Consider the following 21,029-nt stretch of genomic DNA (forward strand, 5'->3'; position numbering starts at 1 on the left):
CTCCAGTTATTGACAACTGCTGTATGGATAATGCTGTACATTGTTTGGTATTCTTCTGCTGGCTGATACTTTTCTGCTATGAAATTATTTTGATCTTTGCAAAATCTCTGCAAATTAAAGGATGCAAAGGAATGAATGTCTGGGAAGTTATACGAGTAAAGTTGAGCATATTCAATAAAGCTGTTCAATAGAAGAAGACCAGATGTCTTCTTGAACTGAATCACAACAATCTTTTTGGATCTATTAAACTTACTTTTCATTTTCCAGTTTTTTTTATTGGCTGTAAGTACATCTGTAGTATTTATTCAAATATTAAAAGTCATATTTTCATTACCCATAAGCAGGAAAATCATGATAATTGACAAAATAAAGGCTTGCAAACATCAATCTCTTTGTAATTAATCTGAAATGTGGTTCACTGAGAGAACTGAGTTACTAAAGTAAATCAACTTTTCAATAATATTTTAAATATTACAATATTGTGCATCCTTTTAAAATAATGTGCCATTTTTCTACATAGTCCTTGCATCAAATCAAAAACAGCAATATGAGGATTTCTATTTATTTGGTTAGTTTGTTGGAGCAACTTTCCTTCACTTCACCAGATGGTGACACTGTGGAGCTTACACAAAATCAAACATCCAGACAGCATTACTTTGTTTACATGACGGCCTTATTGTTTGCATTTAGTCTGAAGTGTGGCATTAGTCCCCATCAATATCAGCCTACATATGTGTAGAATAATAACACAGAGGACCTCTGGATGAGTTTTTCCCAAAGTGGGTGTGGGCGGAGTCTTGCCCCCTCGTTGCGTGTTGTCATCGCAGAGATAGGTGCTGGAGTGGATGGATATCGCTATGGTCCGTGTTACTTCAGTCTGGAGGCTGGGACTGAAAGTGGGAGATGTTGGAGCGGCTGCGGCTGCCCCTGCTGGTTTCTCCCACCTCTAGGATAACTAACCCGGGTTAAAAACGGAGACAGGACGCTGCCCACTCTATAAGGTAAGCTCTGACTGTCCTTTTCTAGTTCTGAAACCACCAGTAAAGTGGGGAAAAGTGGACTCTGTAGGTGAAAGTAAGGAGCGAAATGGTAAGAGAGTGCAGCGGAACTGGTGTAACGGTGGACACAAAGGATAAAGTTGCGCTGAGACGCTGAAGCTGTTGTAGTGTTGGCGACAAAAATCAAAAATAACAAACGGACACCATGTTTAAACTCTCGTCTATCTATAAGCTGTATATTTGTGAGCACGGCTTATTATAGGTCAGTCAAACTTGATCTCTGTTTGGTGGTTTATTAAGACACGTGGAAGGATACGAAGGGCCAGAACAAATTATTTCCTTGATTGTATTATATTAAATGTTGACATTTGTTGATGGAGCCAGAAGCGTGCGCGTGTGCGTGCTTGCGCGCGCCTGAGCATTTTTTTGAATGAATTTATTTGGTGTATTTCTCCCATGAAAGCGGTAGGGGGCAACAAAGCCGTCATTCTCCACCTGGTTTTGTTCTAAAAAAAGACAACTCCACATCTCCATTCACACAGGTCGTGTTTAATTTTGCTCTGAATTTTGTTTTTGCTATATATTTGTTAAAAATGATTATGTAGTTGCATTGGTTTTGTCCTAGGTGGATATTGCATGTTTTTATCTATTTCTTGCCTGTATGTTCAGACAAAGAACACTTTCCCCTAACGTCACGTTTGTTTGGATTCTCCACAAATAAAAACCGACAGTCTGCATGTACAATTCATATACAATCTCGCTTTACAGCTGGCTCCTTCTGGAGCCCATTCAACTCAGACTCGCTGCACGGTGTTCCCCTCTGGGAGATTAAGTCAAATATTGTTTGTCTTCCAGCTCCATATCCTTTGCTGTCTTCCTGCAGGAAGTTTAGCCTTTACACTAACAAAAAAATTCCCAATAAAAGGGGAAATAAAGAGGCCCCATCTCCATCTGGAGGAAAGCAGTCAGTTTTAATCTAAAATTTCTTTGCTTAATTTTCATTCCTTTGATTTATTTCCCCTTTTTTTTCGCACTGATTTAGCAGAGCTCTCTCTATTTCTCCTGGAGAGCTCAGATCAATGTGAGAGCAATATTTTTCACAGGGTTTAATGTCTGGGAAAGATTAGTTTTCTGTGGGGCTGTGCTGAGTTAAGTATAGGCACAGGAGTGTTTTAATATCGCTAAAGCCTCTCTGTAGCCTGGAATAGCGTTCAACATTTCTTTTCCTTTGACTCTAGAAATGGACTGGCTGAACTCCAGCTACCGCAAGTTTGCTTCTTAGGGAGGCAATATTTCAAATGACTGTTAACCCAAATGGCTGTAAGTACATCTGTAGTGAGGTGTGAGGAAATCTGCTGTTACTGTGGATGAAACTTTACCCACATACACATTGATTTAAATCACTGTACTTGGGCCTATATTTTGTTTTGTTTTGTTTTTTTAAATTGGGATTTAGATGCCTGTGTTTTGTCAACTGCACTGAAGGGAATATCAGAATAAGAGGGTTTGTATAAGAATCGGAACCTTTTATGAGTCCCTGAGGGAAATGTTGTTGTTATAGTTGCTCAGTATAAATGTACATATGAGGAATCAGAAAAACAGTAGGAGCTGCTCAGTGGTAGCATTGTTGCAAGTCTGGTGTCTTTCTCCATGGAGCTTGGATGCTCTCTTAGTGTAAGTGTGGGATCTCTCCAGGTACTCTGGCGTTCTCCCACAGCTTTAAAGCATCACTGTTTGGTTAATTGGTCTCTCTAAATTGTCTTTAGGTATGAGTGTGAGCATAAAGGTTTGTCTTGCAGACAAACCTGCAAGGATAAATGAATGGAAGATTGAAAAAACGGCATACTCTTAAACGAATAAACTCTCCAAACTCTTGTTTTTAGCTGAACAGTAAACAGCTTGGGTGGGAATTTTCTTTTGGGAGGAATTGTTCCGTTTTCTAAAGCAAGCTCATAGAACTGCAGCAAAGACTGATTACCATGGGTCTATAGGATAACTGATTTGTAGTGTAGCTTTCTGAATTCTGCTGGGTCTTTGTCTGCAATTGTACTTTTGTTTGATGAGAATCTCCACATGGGATGAATAAATGGAAAAAGCCCCTTATAGATACTTTTAAGAACGGTGGTGGATCTATGATGCTATGTGTCTCCTAAGGCTAGAATGCATAAACTTTTGAAATGCAAGATTTTAAATAAAAATCTGCTGGGCCTCTTATGGTGCGTTCGCACCAAATGCATTTTGAGCGTAAGGCACGTCTGGTTTACATTCAGAGCCTATGTGGAGGTGGGTCGAGGGCCGTGGAGGCACGTTTCGAATATGTAGCGCGGCGAGATTTTAACCGTTTTGAGCAGTTGCCCCATCCAATGCGTCCAACACACGCATCTGACGTGCCCTCAATGCGCCTCCACATAAACTTTGAATGTAAACCAGACGCGCAAAATGCTGGTTTTTATTCAAAGTGTACATGCATTGAACTTGAAGCATCAGGCGCATTTTTACACACGCAACTCATTTGGTGTGAACGCACCGTAATGGAAATTTGAAAATGAGTAATTATTAGGTCTTTCAGCAGAAAAAGGATCAGACACATATGGTCATATAAACATAGAAATGGTTCATCAGACACTAAATAATTCACTTCGATACCCATCTCAGTCATCCCCAGACCTTAATCCTATAGAAAATCTGTATGTGATCCTAAGTAAAGAGTCCATAAGGGAGGAGCCAGGGCCAGAGACTGTGCAAAGAAGAATAATCCACAGCAATGTGTGATCCAGTCTCGTAAAATCCTACATAAGAGACGCCAAAGTGCTTCCTGATATGCCTCTTTACCAGAGGTATCCACTGTGGAATTGGTTCAAGAAAATAAAATAATAAAGACAAGAGTTTGTGCAATGTGGAATAAAAAATGCAGATTCAGGAAACCCATCTCTCTAGCTGGCAGAAGCTAGAGAGAGACTTACTCAGCAGCCTCGGTAATGGCAGTGACATGGTTAGGTCTTTCAGTCTTCGCCTCAATAGAGATTTTCTGCATTTTGCCATTAGCAAGGTGCACAGGGGGCTTTGAAGAAGAAATATGTTTTCATCTATTTCTAATAACACCTTCTTCATCACGAACTAGACAATGGGCAATTGAGGCAGACAGATATGTCTTCAGAAATAAATAATGTGCACAGTGTGTTCTCAGCTGAACAATAAGCCACCTGTCAGGTTTGGACCAGAAACGGCTTCCCGGGACAAGCCTGCAGGCCATATCCAGTTGTTATCATTGCTGAGCTGCTTAGGGTGTCTCCTGGTTTGTGGCCTTGGAGACGCCCTGCTAGAGTTACAGCTTCTATCTTTGGTTTGGGAGAAAGAGGTGGTTGTGAAATGTGTTACTACCATACACAGATTACTTAAGCTTGTGGCCGATTTTATTGTTCTGGCTTCCCTCCTGTTTGTGTGTATTCTCACGGTGCTTTCCTGCTGCTGGGATGACTAGTTATGATTTTGGGCTAAATCGGAAAAAAGCCGTTAAAGGTCCAGGGTTCGGACCACAGGGGTGTTGCGTTTTTTTAATGTCATTATAGACCAGGGAAGCCAGCCAAAGCATGTGGCAGGCGAATTTCTGACAGATCCCACATCCCATGCATGTGACGAGGATCAGGCGAACCTGGTCTGGTGTGTGCCAGCTGACTGGCTGTGAGTGTCTGGTGAGCAGACAGCCACAATAGACCACCCCCCTCTTCTACCTCCTCCAACCAAATCCTGTTGCATCAAAACCAACCAACCAGCGGACAGGGGGGGTCACATGCTGCCTGCTGCTGTTTGGACAGACAGTTTTTCTTCTGGTCATTTTATCAGCCTTTGTTTTGATTGCTGTCTGGATTTATAGAAGGATTTAAGCCCATTTATCCCTGTTAGGGAAAGCAAAGATGAAGTCATTTAGATGATTTAAAGAGTGATGTCTTGGGGAGAGCTCACAAGAGATGTATGTAGGATGAGGAGTTATTGATGTGCAAAATAAGCTTGATAATGAAACACCAAAACTATTCACCGCAACAATGCTGACGGTGTCTTTTAATATCCTACATGTGACTCATTGAAGAATGCAAAATAAACTACCAAAAGCTTATGGTGATCTCATATTAGGTTTTGGTGGATACCTAAAGATTATTCAGCATATATTTTTGCTCAAGGGTTGCATATGTCACTGTTCACCTCACCAAATCAAAACAAAGAAAAAGCCAAATGATTCCTTTATCTCTGGTACCATCTATCCACTCATTACGCTATAGACCCATTGAGGTCTTACAGCCTGCGGTGTGTTTCTTGAGAATATGTGTTCTGCTCTGCTGTGCCTCATTGCTTGCTTAGTAATTTGTGTTCAGAAGCTGCGTGTTTGTTATAGATGTGTTCGAGGAGATCGAGTGGAGCAGGAACAGATGGACGATGAATTTAAAAAACATAGCGCTTCTGGTGCTTTACATGGTGTTTGGGGACTTCTTTTCAGCATCTGTTTGCTGTTCTAGTTTTGCAAGTAGATTTCAGCTGTTTCTACAACTTTGATAGTAAGCATGTACCTCATCCTGGTTAACTCCTTTTATCTTTTCTACCATTCTTTTTAATGATCTTCTGCTGCATGTAGACTGTCTAGAGAGACTTTAGCAATGCTTGGTCTCTCTAGACAAGTGGTTATTGGTGGTGTAACAATACCTAAAATTCAGCTTCACCAGACTTTTAATTGAAATGTTGCAACAATGTTATTTTATCTTTTATATAAATCCTGGAAATATGTGTTTGTGAGTAGAATTTCACAGCATCTTCCCATCGGCATATGAATGGGTGAATGCCTGAATGTAGTGAAAAGCGCTTTGGAGTCCTCTGGACCAAATAAACTGCTATACAAGTGACATACTTTATGTCACCAAAACCTTAGCTTTTAGCAGAGGTTTGCACACTTTTTAGAGCCTTCTGTAAATCACTAAGTGAAAAAATAAAACCCAAAAAGACTTGGAAAATATGTGGATATATCTTTATTAAAGCTACAGGGGTTAAAGCTTTCAGCTCTCCTGTTGTATTTTACACTTGGGCATCAGGATTGTGTTTTGTGTCATGAAAGCATCATGATATGCAGCTTAAGTCAGTTTAAACCTTCCTGTTGAATATGACCTATTGACTCGACACCAGTTTTCTGGGCTAAGCTCCATATGACTGACTGTTAGAGCTACATACGATCCTCAATGTATTCCTGTGATGTTCAGAAAGTTAACCCATATTTGCTAGTGTATTTTCTACCTTTTTTTCCAGAAAAGAAAGTTATTGCCACTGTGGTCTTCTGACACAATCGCAAGTCTTTGTGGTTCACAAATGATTATTATAAATACTGGGAAATTTAAGAATGAAGATCTGTTGAGTTTTGCTAACTTTCATTCACCGTTGTAAATAGCAAATTTGTATTATTTATAGTTTAATATATCAAAGCAAAACATTACAAATGCCTCCAGTAAAGTAGTGAGCTGGGAAGGATCACTCATTGCAATAATGTAACAACACCCCTCCAAAAAGACATCATGCTCATACATTATGGGTATCTGCTAGTCGGCCATATTGGAAAACGTCTCTCTCAAAGATGAATTATGTCTGCACCCTGGGTTCCCCCAGGAACTCATTAGTGTCTGTATTTGGAATGCTGGAGAAAAGGCCTCCAAAAGTTGCTGACCCACCCCACGTGTTTTGTCTACATGTCTGTCAGTGAAGGGAATAAGAGCTGGTCAGTCATTAACCCCACGGCCACTGAATCCAAGGACCAGCGGTGACCCATGTGGTTAACGCGGTCTGTGCTCCTCTCACCAGACCCACGCCGTTGGCATGACTGACCTCTGTAGGCCATGTCCGGCCTCCAATGGGAGATAAGTAGGGATTTGATTTAGTGCCGATGTGCATACCTTCTTCCTACTGTAGCGAGAAAGAAAGGGCCTGTTTGAAGAGATAAATGGACTGATGATGGGCCGCATGCCCTTATGGCTAAAACACCTACAGCATTATGACCACCTGGTTAGGAATCAGTAAAACCCCTTTTTCCTTTAAAAAAACTTCGGTCAACCTTGCTGATTTTTTTACTTTGCTGAGGGTTTCTCAGAATTTAAAATAAAACCACAATATTTCTTGTCAAGGTAAACTGCCACAATAGCTTCACCTCGTCTAATAAGTTGCTCCATATTGTGACTACAGATCTATTTAATAGTGACAATCACTACTTAACACCAGTGACACTCAATGAAGTTCATGTTCCAGCACTTTTATTAATCTCCTGAACTCCCTCGGTACATGCCTCTTTTGGTCAATTTTCCTTTCAGGTTTTCATCTGAAAGTGATTTGATTCATCTGCAAAAGCTCAATCAACTCAACTCTGCTTTTAAAATTTTCATCCAAACAATTGCCCAAGAATCCCTCAGTTCCTTTTAGCCACTTAATTTTGCTCTGTCACTGTATTTGGTGTTCCTTTTAGTCTTTTATGAGGTTTTTATTGTGTTCTTTCTCTGAACCTTCCTTACCCAAAAAGACTTAAAATGTGTTAGAGGTTGTTTTGTAGATCAAATGACTTTAAGCGTATCAGAAAGTAAAAGAACTACATGATTCATTGCTATTCATTCATTTAGGTTTCTAATAGTCTGCAGCTGCTAAATATTTGAGTAATGGAGTACTCTGTTCAATAGTTAATTGGTTATTGAATAACTGGACATGCATGTGCTACACCAAGATCTTTTTAATCTATCTACTTAAATTTACAATAACAGTTTCCATTTTAGCTGCAATGGAATTGGGAAATGTTCAGCCAACATAGGAAAAGGCTATCACTAATGGTGTGTTCATACCTAAAGTGTTTTGCGCGTCTGGTTTATATTCAAAGTCTATGTCGAGGTTTGTTGACAGCCCATCACAGCATGTTTTGCGCATCTAGCGCAGCGTGATTTGACACTTTTGGAACATTTTGAGCGTCCGACATATCCGACAAATAAGCCGACAACAGAAAACAATGCAATGGCTACAATTTTGACGCATCTGACAATGCAATTTTGACGCATCTGACTCGCCTCCACATAAGGTGCGTTCACACCAAAACGCATCTGACGTTTCAAGTTTGATGCGTGTGCACTTTGAATGCAGATACTTGATATTTTGCTTTACACCTAGCGCTTTGCACGTCTGGTTCACCTTCAAATTCTATGTGGAGGCGAATCAAATGCTTCAAATCGTGCCGTCCTAGACGCACGAAATGCGCCGCGATGGGCCCTTGACGCACCTCCACATAGATTTTGAATGTAAAGCAGATGTGCCTGACGTTTGCAACTCGTTTGGTACGCAAAATGTCAAGCGTCTTCATTCAAAGTGCACATGCGTCGGACGTGTTTTTGACGCGCGTAACGTGTTTGGTGTGAACGCTCCATAAAAGCTAAATGGACTCAGGGACACAAATTATATTCACAGGTTGGTAGATTGGATAATTCTCCCATTTTTAACCCAAACTTAGTCCTTACCACATTACATTTGGAGGCACTTTTAAAATAGAAAGTACAGTCATATCCTATTAGCCTCATAAGTTAAAGTCAAAAGTTGTATAAAAATCAGGAATCTTCGCCCACTCGCTGTCAGATCGATCCTAATATCCATGGGATGAGTTTCCTCAGAGTGTTGAAAGTACACCAACTTGGGTCCAAATGGGGGATAATTGTAATAAACAACTCATATGGAGCAGAGCCGTGACAGATGCAGATCTTTAATGTGGTTGGTGAGTCACCGAAGCATCTCTGCTGGGCCCATATCCTTCACTTAACCTCACCATAATGCTGTTGAACTGAAATTTGGATTAGTGGACATTGAGGGGTTAAACTGTTGGCTTTTTCTTTGAGATAACCCAGTTTTAAAAAACAACTGAGGTTAAATTGGCTATAAGTGTCAGAATTTCTTCTGTAAACGTCAAACTAAAATGAGAAGTATATTACAACGTGAAGCTTTATGTGATTTCAGTTTTTTCCCTTTGTTTTTTGTAAGTGGTCATGTTTTGCTTTGTTCCCGCTGTGAAATTTGAGAGATTTCTCAGTTTCAGCCTTTTTCGCAGGGAGGAACTTTCTCCCAAACAGACATTTATCAATTGTGAGAGAGTGTCTGTTTTTCTTTGCTGGTTCCTTTCATGTTGCCAGCTCACTGACATGAGACAAATGAGAAACTGTCGCTATGGCCTGTAGTCTGTCATTGTCTATGGTGAGCTATTCTAGGTTGTGTTCACTTTGGTCCATAAATCAAATGATAATTAGTTTAGTTGTGCTGGGAATCTCACTCACTATAACAGGTTGCTTTCTTTGTTTTTGTTGGGGGTTTTCCTGTAGAGTTCAAAGTAATGTGGTCCAATGTAATATTCAGATTTGATTAATTGTTTGGCCTTTTTAACCAATTACACGTTAATTATGACACTTTTCCAGTGAAACAGCTTTATTGTTGTATGACATATAATACTGTCTACCCAATTATACCCAATTATTAAATGTTTTGCTTTTTGTTTAATTTTAGACGTATTTAGAAATAAAAATGTACTAGGATGGTGCCAATAAAATGCTAAATAATTGACAATTTCATGGATATTAAATTTCATTTTACCTGAGTGGGTAATAAAGTAGTATTGTGAATTTAGTTATACTTTAATTTTGGTTTTATTTTTGCCTCCAAATAATCAGTTGTTTGGAGAATCACCTGTCACATGTCTCTACATTCAAGCTGCAGTGGGAGTTGATTTAAAAAATCCTTGGTTGGCAATTTCTAATCAAATCGCCTGTGTTCAGTTTCCATGGTAACCAATTGCGGTAGTGGTGTAGTCTCCATTTCTTCCATTACTGCTTTGAATTTGAACTTAACCCACCAGCTTGTCATCAGCGTGTTAGCCCAACCAGTTGGTTTCAGTTTATTATACTTTTCTGTTCATTTCATACCTATAAATAATAATTAAAAATACCAATTGTTTTTTTTTTTTTTGGCTGGCGCCGAAATTGCATCAAAATATTTGATGGTTTGAATAACTTGAGTTTGAATTTACACTCAACAGGGAATTGAATCTTTGAATAGCTGAAAACATATTCATTCAAATGTTATGCAAAAATAAACACTGATAATAGAATACAAAAAATATAAAATGTATACAAATTTTCACATTTATAACTGTCACAGCTTATAACAAATGAGACCAAACTTATTTTTTTCACAGTTAAATATGCCTGTTCAGTCGTACAGCCCTACTATTATTAATTCATAACTTTGTATTTTAATTTTGTAAATACAGATGAAAATATTTGCAGACATATTTTAAACATGTTGATTTTTAGTAATTTCATAAATTATTTAAAGAAATGCACATAGCAACGCATAAATATCACATCTAATTTATATTTAATGATATTTTTTTATTACCCTCTGTTTTGATGGTTGGTCATGCAACTTTTCCTCTATAACGACACATGTATTATCTTCAATACTTCATCAAAAGCTATTTTTATTTCTATCAAAGACTGAAAAATTGCCAAACACAGCCGTTCTGACAGATTGAAGGAAACTCATTCAGGTTACATCCTTCTTCAGTCCTTCTTCGGTTGCCTCTGAAGCAGTTGTTTATTTCTGACCTCCAACAGTAATTGGATGAGAATAACAGCAGGTAGTTTAGCAAACTTCTAGCTGGGTTAAATTGACCTTGTTTTATATTAACACTGGGATCACATTGGAGTTGACAGAGACACAAAGCTGCAAAACAAACAAAGGGACTCAACGAGTTCAGCTTTGTTGGAACCGAAATGATGGAGCCGAATGCAGTGGTGCATTAAAACATGTCGCACTATTTCTGTCATGAACTGTTGTTAGTTCTGACCAGCTGGAGCTTTTGCATCTCCTTCCAGAGTTTCTGTCATAAACCTTTAGGTCAGGGCCAGTTTGTGTTGGCACTATGATCATTGTATAGCCTTGCTATCATTAAAAACAAACATTCCACCTCTTGTTGTTTCAGTTCACAAAGGACGTTTGAATCATACATATGACTAACTCAGGGCTTCGCTGTGTAGCGTTTTAACCACTTACTGCAGCACAAAAATGTCTGTGTGCAACGCTGCCTGTGGCTTTTTCTTGTTGCAGAGACACAGTAGTCTGTGAATATTTTAGACAAGCCTGAGATGCTGCATTCACTGTGTACGGGGAAACCCTTTTACGCAAAGTAGAGGGGATAGGTAAAGCAGAAAGGAGCTGAACTATGCATGGCTGCCAGTCTCTCTGGCCTTTTCCTTATACTTATGACTGCTGCAGCCGTATGATGTGTTTAAGGAGCGCCAGCCCAGCCAAGCAGAACTAACTCAAAGCCAGAGTAGTATTCAGTTTCACTATGCCTTATTTTACAACATCATTCTACGTCGTTTGTAAATGATGTTGACGGAGGATAATGATCTGGACTGGCTGTGGCCTGATTTTGGGTTTCTTTTTTCCTCCTATTTCCGTAATCAGAGAGTCTGTCAATGTGGAAGAGGTCGACCGCTCCCCTCCTCCCCTCAGGATAAAGTGTTTTCAAAGCTGCTGCAGTTGTTTGGAAGTTAGCCACAGGGGGTGAGATGATGTGGGATCCAGAGCTGGAGGGGAAGAGCTGAATGCCAGCCTGTAAGTGAGTTTGCTGCCTTAAAAGACGAAGCAGCAAGAGAAAAGGAGATTACATAACAGAATAAGTCAAACAGAGTCCCAGACACTATGTTCACTTTCCCAACTAGAGATCATTGTGTATCCAAATATTACAATGCCCAGCAGCTACACTGCATCCATTCATTGCTCACCTACCCCAGGTCGTGTTTACTGGAAGCCTTGGAAGCTCTTCGAAATGTAAACAGGACTGTGAGGCCATATACAGTTCAGCAGCGCTGGGCTGCAAGGGTCCGGGCCAAAACACAACACACAGCAGCAGGACAGTCAGCCAGGTGCTGCAGCAGCTGTATAATTACACTGTTCTCATCTGATTTAAAGGTTTAGAGTAAACGTGCAAACACAAAGGGTCAAAGGTTAATGTAATCTTTCAGCATGTTGACAAATGTAAATATATTGAACTGTATTTCTTCCCCAGTTCATTGTATTTTTTTAGCTGAACTGTGTAAACATCAGATAAACAACAGATTATTACTGCATACATACTTGTCTGTGTAAATCCACTACCTATATCAGTATATCAGTCCCTGAACTTTATCTTTACATACATTTATTTTTAAATGAAGAACTAAATTAATGCTGTTGCTAATAAATGGTGCCACTTATTTTTGTTAAAGTACTCAGTTAAAACTGCAAGATATCAGGAAGGTTTGTCATTGTGATACTGTTGTTGTTGAAAATTTCCATGATCAATTCAGATTAACCCAAATTTTCCTTAATTATTCTCTTTTTGAACCATTGCACAATGTCTCAGTAAGCGTTAGTATGTTAGCTACTAAAACATGTATCAGGTGTGGACATTAACCCCTTAAGACCTGGATATTTTTCTCTTATTTTAATTGTACGCAGTTCTTTAAAAGTCCTGTGAGTAAATATATATCTGCCCATTTATCCATAACAATTGGAACTTTCAATATCTAGCAAGTTATTTTCACAATTTACGGTCTATTAAAGGATTGTTTCATCAGATTAATTTCACTCCCTGCTACGGCAGGGGTGAAATTACCGTAATAACTTGATATCGGCTGGAAAGCGCAATGTCTCCCCTTTCAGAAACCATTGGAATTTTTCAAACGGCGCAAAGTGTGGCAGAATTACGGTACTGCAAATTTGACTGGATCGTCGCCAATACGTTCGGTTTGGAAGGGTCAAAGTTCATTCAAATGGTCAAATATGTCCACAATATGCAAAGCGTGAACTCCTGAAAATATAACACCTAATCAAATATTGTGTTGTGACTATTAAGGCTACATAATTGTTAATTTTTCTTTCTAATCTGCAAATGTCATGGACAAATGGAAAGAAAAAAATGGCATGGATGAAAATGACCAACAACTGTCCAGATACAAAAAGCAAATTGCTCTAGAAATTGTTGTTGTCGGACAAAAATGTTTTTCTTTTTTGCCAGAATCAACTTTGTTGATCAACCTTTACCTTAGTATTGAGTCAAAAGCAAAGCTAGTCTCTGATTTTCACCAAACAGTGTAAATGTATATTCATGTTTTCTCTATGGAAAAGAAACTTTGTGTGGCAACTTTAAGCAGTCTCCATTTTGCATGGTGCTACTCTGTAGCACCATGTGGTCATCAGGTCGCCCATGATCCAATGTCTCAGTTGGTGACATTTTCCATTTTCTGGGGTCATTTAATTATTTCCTGTCATTAAGCCTAATTATCCAAGAAAAGATGTGTGGGTCTGGCATTCGGTGATGAAAAATCTTACATTTCCTGCTGCCAGTTTGTAGCTGGTGTGATTATTGAGTGTATACACAAAAATCTCTGTGATATTTCTTGGAAAAGATTCTGAAAATGGATCTGATGCAGCCATGCTTTGTTGTCCCTGGTGTCTCATAATGGACTGGGTTTATTATTGATTTAATATTAAATAGCTGAACTCTGTGTGGTTTCTCAGGGATGGCAGTAATGATTGGAATTCATCCATCTCATTGCTAATCAAAAGTAGTACAGTAAAAATAAACCAGACACTTTAAGGAAGCTTGTGTTGATACAGACATATTGATAGAGGAGCTTCTAATGAATCATTCATCTTGTGCCACTTTATTTTCATGTTTTCGTTTATCTTGTTTATCTCTGATGTTTCAGCAGTGGCCGGTGATAAAACGCTTTCTGAATTGATGATAATGCTGGATATGAAGAAAACAAAAAGGAAAGCATTATTTTTTTCACTTACACGCACCAGACATGTTTAGTAACTCTCTCTGTCCGTTCAAACGGCAGCAACTTGATGCATTTAGGAACTTAAACATTGGGCGATTTGAGGATTTTAGTTATGATCTACGATGTCTGCAAAAATATCAAGTGAGTGGTTGTTATGTGGACAAAAATGACTTGTTGAAGTCTTGTATCAAAGGAGGATGTCTTGTTTGGGATTAACGAAAAGCAACAGTGGCTTTATTAACTGTTGAAATGTCTGAAGATAAACTTAGACCTGTCACACAAAAACAATAAATCAATTATACCCATAATAAATTACAATAAACTCAATAATTTTCATTTGCTTGATTTATTGTTTTTCTCTCTTTTTACCAAAAACTGACTGATAAAAGTCATAAGTCTGGTTTTTTGTCTCAACTTTCCTATTTTTGAAAGATAATTTTGTTTTGAGACTTCATAATTTATTTTACGTATTGTTTCTGTTGTTTTCTATATTTATTTTGGATATTCAAAATGTCTTTCAGCTCTAGTGTTTAATTGTTCATTAGAATTTAAAGTTTATTGAACTTTGAGAATGTGTTGTTGCATTTTTATGTTAACTATTACTATGATATTACTTGAAAATTTTCTCAAAACAACCTTATCGTTTAAGTTCTGGGACAATTTATCGTGACAGGCCTATATAAACCATCTCTTAGGATGTCAAACATCAAAGCAGATTGTCTACATGAGTAAAAAAAAAAACACACACCAGCTGCCACTCCTGCCAAAACAGAAAATTCACACAAAACTCTACGGTAGCAGATTGTAATAACGTCACCTGGTCAGGTGAGTTTCAGGTTTAGCTGTGACATTTGGATGGTATCGCCAGAATTTGGTACAAACAAAAGCATTTCCATGGACTGGTGGTCGAGGTGGTGTGGGAAATATTTTCTTGGCTTACTTTAGGCTCTCAAGGTTTTCCCCATAAAACCCGCTGAGCCTGGTGGTAGGGGCGCTCGGCAGTCATTCATCCAGGGGCCTGCCGTGTTTTTGAGTTAAAAAATGTTTAAAGTTGACAGGAAATTTGAAAATATCACTTAATAATTCTGTGTTATTGAAAGATTAATATCTGAAGACTCATTATAAAGTCTTAAAAAATGCAAACATAAAAAAAAAATTCAATAAATAAGCAATTTTAAACCTGGTGGGGGCACAAGTAAAGCCTGGAGGCCCTCCAGTCTTATAATAAACTGGGGGAAACCCTGGACTCCTCAATACTAAATATGTAACATCTAACCTTCACAACCTACATATTTATTGTTGGTGACCATGTCTCGACAAGATGAGATCTACTGACCTACACAGTCAACAGATCTCACTCCAGTTGAGCATCCTGGATGAGGCTGATTGGGGATTTGCATAATCTGTTAAATGGTGTAATGTAAATATGGACCAAAAACCCTGAGCAATGTTTCAGAAACCTTGCTGAACCTCTTCTGTGGAGAATCAAAGCGGTATTGAAGACAAAACAAGTCATATCTGGTACTAATATGATGATCAGTGAGTGCAGGTTAAACAGCTGCCATACTTTCACCAAATGTTTCCATCTTTGTGACATTCTTCAGAGAAAGCTGCATTACAGAGATAAGGAAGTGAGTAATAAGGAAATCTGTGCCTATCTGGGACGCTGTTGTAAATCCTGGCTTACGCTGTGATTAAAGACGGACACCTTCTTGCGCCCATTTCTCATCTTTCGCCTGATCTATGCTCGATTGGGGCCGCAGTGCATTAAAAAAGCTAACTGCTCCGCTTTGTGTGCCATTTTGGATCACATAAATATTAATGATGAAAGGCTTGCAAGTGCTTTCACCAGTGAAGGAAAAGCATCAGCGTCTTCAATTAGAACTGTACTGTACAGTTGTTAGAGTGAGAAGTTTTGCTGTTCAGCCACAATCCATTTGTCTACTCCTCTCTTTTTCATATGAGCACCTCATCAGATCAGTGGTCCTGATGGGTTTTAAAGGTCAGAGGAGACCTACACGTCATGCCAGATCAGTGCACTGGGGTCCTGGAGGGAGAAATTGATTCTTCTTTGCCTGTTTCCCTGAACATTTTCTTCCATTTAGCATTCAGGAAAGGGGGATGGTATAGCAGAAAAACAGCAAATGCTACAATATGAATATCCACTGTTTTTGTAGTCTGTGGACAACATTTCATCTTTCGAATACATCTGTGATGATGACCCATTAACTAGCTGAATGAAATTTGTGTCTGCATGTGTTCGAGTATGTTTCTTCTTCTCTTTTGGCAGCTGTCTGCACTCTAAATTAGAGAGATCAAGGATGTGCTGACAAGTGACAGCAAAGTGGGAGTCAAACTTTAGAGCTCAAGACTCCATCTGATGCTCTGGTATGTTATTACCACAATAAAATTATACAAGGAAAAGCACAAAAGCATGATTTTGCAAAGGTGTGCGTGCCTCTGTGGTTCTCAGCAGGAGGTTGGTGTTTCACACCCTTTTAGCTGCCCGCCTCCCTTGAACACACCCACCACATACCATGCCAGCTGCAGCTGTTGTGCCTCAATGCTAGAGATGTAAGAAATTCCTCTCCCTCTGCAATTAGAGAAGCAGTTTGCTGAATAGCACACATTGCAATGGCCTAAAGTTGCACTTGGTCCTTTCTACTGCCGATAACACAGAGTAAATAGAAACTGATGAGTGAGAATTGTAGAAAAAAAGTGTCCCCGTCTGTCTGCGAGTTGACAGATTGTGTTTTGTGCAAACTGCTCTTTGTGGCATCCTGAAGAAACCCAAGGGTGTAAAAAAGACCTCATTGATGGGGTGGGTTTCTCATGCCTGACTGAAAATGCTCTCTTTCCTTCGAGTCAAGTGGTGCATTGTGATCCTGACCAAAGAAATGCAAATATATAGAACAGATGTACTGCTTCTCCTTTTTTCCAAGCTTGTCTGGGGGAGTAATCCCTCATTCTGGTGGAGGTTCAGTCAGATGCACCATGGGTGCAAGACTGAAGTGTTAACAAGGGAAAAGCCATGTCACCCAGGCGCATGTGATGGCTGCCGCCTTTCAGGGTCTTTCCTCAATAAGGCTAGATGCTCAGGAGAGATAAATGGAAGCTTTTGTGGCCTTTGCCAGAGGGGAGAGCCGCACAAAGGAGGACACACACAGAGCACGTTCTTTTCCAAAGGAGAAAAAGCTAAAAGCAGCATTTCTACAAACCCTTCTCCTTTCTGTCTTTCACTCCACATCTTTATTTCTCTCACTTTTACTCTAGCGTTCCCTGGATCTTTTCCTGCTCCGTGAGAACCGAAACTTACTCACAAAATGTTTCCATAAATGGGCTGAGGGAATGGAAAATAACTCCATTTGCCAGTGCCTTCCTCTCTGCACTCTCTGCACTACATGTCCCCTCTGTGGGGCTGTGGACAGTGTTCAAGTACACTCCCCTTAATGATGCTCAGTGTTTTACAATGCTTCGAGCCAGAGTGCATCTAATACATCCTGTGCACAGCAGCCTCAATATAGCAGCGCTGCTCCTACTTATTGGATATTACCTCCACTAACTGGACTACTCTGGACAGAATGGAGTTTAAATTTATTCTTCTGCACCTTCTTCAACAACGCAAGGAAATGCACTCTTAGAATCACTACTTGCAAATGTATTTATGTTATAACAACTAATTTGAATGTAATGGCAAGACTATGGCACAATTGAAAACCAAACAAAAGATGGGCATCCACTTAAACTAACACTGAAAGTAAGGAGAGCAATCCTGGAAAAAGAACCTGCTAGAAGCTTTGAAAGATTTGAAGCCGTGATGGAAGTTTATGATCCAACAGGACAAGGATCGGATATGTCAGATCCATCCATCCATCCATTTTCTGTACACCTTTGTCCCTAATGGGGTAGGGAGGGGTGCTGATGCTTATCTCCAGCAAACATTTCGGGCGAGAGGTCGCCAGTCTGTTACAGGGCAACACAGAGACAGACAAGACAAACAACCATGCACAAACACCTATGGAGAAGTTAGCGAAACCAAATAACCTAACAGTTATGTTTTTGGACTGTGGGAGGAAGCCGGAGTACCCAGAGAGAACCCACGCAAGCACAGGGAGAACATGCAAACTCCATGCAGAAAGACCCCGGGCTGGAAATCGAACCCAGAACCTTCTTGCTGCAAGGCAACAGTGCTACCAACACTTACTCTAGGTCAAAACATTTTCATTTGGTAAGATGGCCCAGTAAAAGTCAAGACAAGACTTGAAAATGAATGTTCAGACTCTCTCCATCCACTTGGAATAAGTTTGTCTTAGAAGAATGGGAAAAACTTTCAATGTCTGAAGACTCAACACTAGTTGGAGCGTGCTTCACACAACTTGCAGCTAAAACTGCAATGAATGGTTGTTCTAAAATGTGTAGAGAAATGCACACCACACTTGTTTAGAACAATGAAAGCCATGAAAACCTTCCTTGTGTGAAGGTTTATCTAATAAACTCCCAATAAACAGCGAAAGTTTGTTTTGTCTTGACAAATTGTGAAGAGGCACGGAAACTTTTGCTTCTCATTTAGACTTTTCCACTGTTTTTACCTTTCTCTACAGCCTCCTTTATGTATTTATGTTAGATATTCTATCCTGCCTCCCCCGTGTGACTCTTGGTGTAATGTTGACTTAACTGTCACTTTGTGGTTGTCTGGGCTTTTTACATGTACATTAGCATGACTGTTGTTGCCTGCATCTGCGGGCCATCCTGCAAGCATGAGGCTATCTCGCATGTGGGTGGCTGGCCTGGAAACAGATGTTTTTGATGCCACTGGTAGGGAAAAAGCTTTGAAAGTGACTCCGTAAAACAGATGCCAGCTGCTTTGCTAACCACAGCCGCCTAGTTCTCAGGAATGCCATCAGACCCATTCTTTTCTAGGGTCTTGATATGCAGCCTGTGGAGAGTAAGACCAGCTCTCACTTAATAAACCCGTCCCTTTGGAGAAGTTTATTAATTACAGAACAACTCTGCTCTTCTGGAACAGAGATTCCAGATGGCCCTGGATACCCCTCAAAAAATAATCTTTCTGTTGTTGTATTTTTTTGTTTTTATCTTTGGCTTATCTTACATGTTTTAATCTTGTATTTGTAGCAAATACTAACGGCGTGCCAACAGGGTCAATGCATGAAGAGATTTAAATCTTGTTACATTGCTTGTTTTGCTTCAATTTCTCTTGCCAACTGTGGTGCACACATCTGCCGCTGTATTCTGTCCACAGAAAATGCTTTCAACTGTCCCCATTTGCCTATTAACCAAATAGTTACAAGGGTCATCTTTCCTGTTGATGCTTCCTCTGCAAACATAAGTAGAAAATCTTTAAAATAAATGGCTTCCAGCACACTCCTAATCTTCCCATAACTCTCTCAGGTCTGTAATTAATCATTTTTTATTTATAGTGCGTGCAATTTCCAAAAAATGCAATTGATGCATCGATGACACAAGTACTTGATCATGATAGCCTTTTTAGTTTAATTTGTAGATAGAAATGGCTCAGGATTGTCTTGGAAATTCTACTCAGTTGTTTGCTAGCAATGAAAAACTTTAGCAAAATTCAAATGTCATGGTGGGATGGAGTATCAGCTCTATTGACAGCCTGACTTGTCTGGATTAGAGTGAACAAAGCTCTGGTCTATGTTGTTGAAGGAAGAGTTGAGCTAAAAGCCAAAGCTCTTGGGTTCTGTCATGAAATATGGATCATTATAGAAGGAAGAAGATCTCTGATGGAAGCAGCTTCATCCTTGGTGCAGATGGGCTACCTTCCAAAGATGGAGAAAGAAGCTCCATCACCAGGGAGAGCTTTGTCTCCAGCTGCTTCTTCTCCAGATCGAATAGAGTCAGCTGTGGCGTTTTAACCATCTGATCAAGATGTTTCTGCACCTCCTGTTATCATTTTTTGGACCCAGAAGCTGAGTGAGGATCCATTGGAGGATTTATATTTTCTTTTCTGAGGCTACAATGCCTTGGACTTCCCCAAAAGGAGTTGAAACGTGTCTTGGTTCTCTTCTTAGAATATAAGTTGCTGTGGTTTTTTTATTTTCCAGACTTGTGATGCAATGAAATAATGCAATATTTATTCTAACTGGCTGCTGTGTCTGTGCCTTATGACTAGGTCAACCAGGAATATTCACCACTTCCTTTCATGTGAATCATTTAGCGGCCCAAAGGGGAAAAGCATCAAGTGATTTCAAACTGAACAAAATATAAGCTTGTGTGTCTGATTTGTCTTTTTCTTCGGGAGCTAAAATCTCTCTGATATACATCTTGTCTTCATGGCTGCTGATTTAGTCCATTTCTCATTCCTTTATTATGGTTAGATTGCCTTGAACTGCCAGGAGCAACAATGTGTCTCTCTGTGAATTCACCCGATCACCGCACATATCTGCTCTCCCTCCCTCAACTTTCCATCTTTGTTCATAAGGGAGGTCTGCTGTCACTCAGGGCTGTCATATGCAGAAAAAAGTTGCCTAGCAACATCGGAGAGAGATGCGAATGAAGCCGCTGTTTACTCTCCTCCTCCAGCCCCCCCAACTCATGTGCCCATTAACCCCTTCTCGTTTACTCTCCCCCTCTGTCGGAAATATGAAGTGGAAGTGATGGATAGAAGAGGCAGCGTAGCTATCCGGCTCTCTGATAGATTTAGACAACAGATTCAGGACAAACTGAGAGGAGGGGAGATGTTCGGAGACTCCTGCTGTCACCCAGCTGTTATTCCTGTTTTCCTCTCCGTAGGAGGGGAAGGCCATTTCCCTAAATGCCTGCTCCTGTTCCACTCAGCATAACTTGTACTACCAAAGCACGCTGTTATCAGCAGGACTAAAAATATCAGACAGCAAATGTATCACAGGCCTGCCTATCGTCACACCCTCCAGAAAAAAAGAGTACAATCTGAGGCGATGCCGGTGCCCTGCGTCCTTTCTGCATTATTACATGTTCCCCTGGTGGAAGCAATCAGGCGCCATGCCTTTGTTGCTTCCCACATTATGCTGTTTCAACTGGTTGCTGTAATCATGCAGGAAGGTTCAGTAGTTTCCACACTGCCACGCTGGGTATACTTGTCTTTTCGGAGTGGGTGCAGAGTGACAGTCACCCTGAGGGTTGTTTGATTAACAGA

The 21,029-nt window shown here is 39.9% G+C and overlaps 1 protein-coding gene across 6 annotated transcripts in view; it reads left to right on the forward strand.

The window, feature by feature from the left end:
- Positions 1-773: 773 nt before the first annotated feature.
- Positions 774-21,029, forward strand: part of LOC116713200 (signal-induced proliferation-associated 1-like protein 2) — a 116,401-nt gene continuing 96,145 nt past the window's right edge. For 2 of the 6 annotated variants that reach the window (XM_032553271.1, XM_032553272.1), the window contains exon 1: positions 776-1,001. The gene's annotated coding sequence lies outside the window, so the exon portion shown is untranslated. Of the gene's footprint in view, positions 1,002-21,029 lie in introns of all 6 variants that reach the window. The other 4 variants (XM_032553274.1, XM_032553276.1, XM_032553273.1 and 1 more) reach the window with 3 other exon arrangements.

This window comes from Xiphophorus hellerii, chromosome 22, assembly GCF_003331165.1.
Source record: "Xiphophorus hellerii strain 12219 chromosome 22, Xiphophorus_hellerii-4.1, whole genome shotgun sequence".
Taxonomy (NCBI): domain Eukaryota; kingdom Metazoa; phylum Chordata; class Actinopteri; order Cyprinodontiformes; family Poeciliidae; genus Xiphophorus; species Xiphophorus hellerii.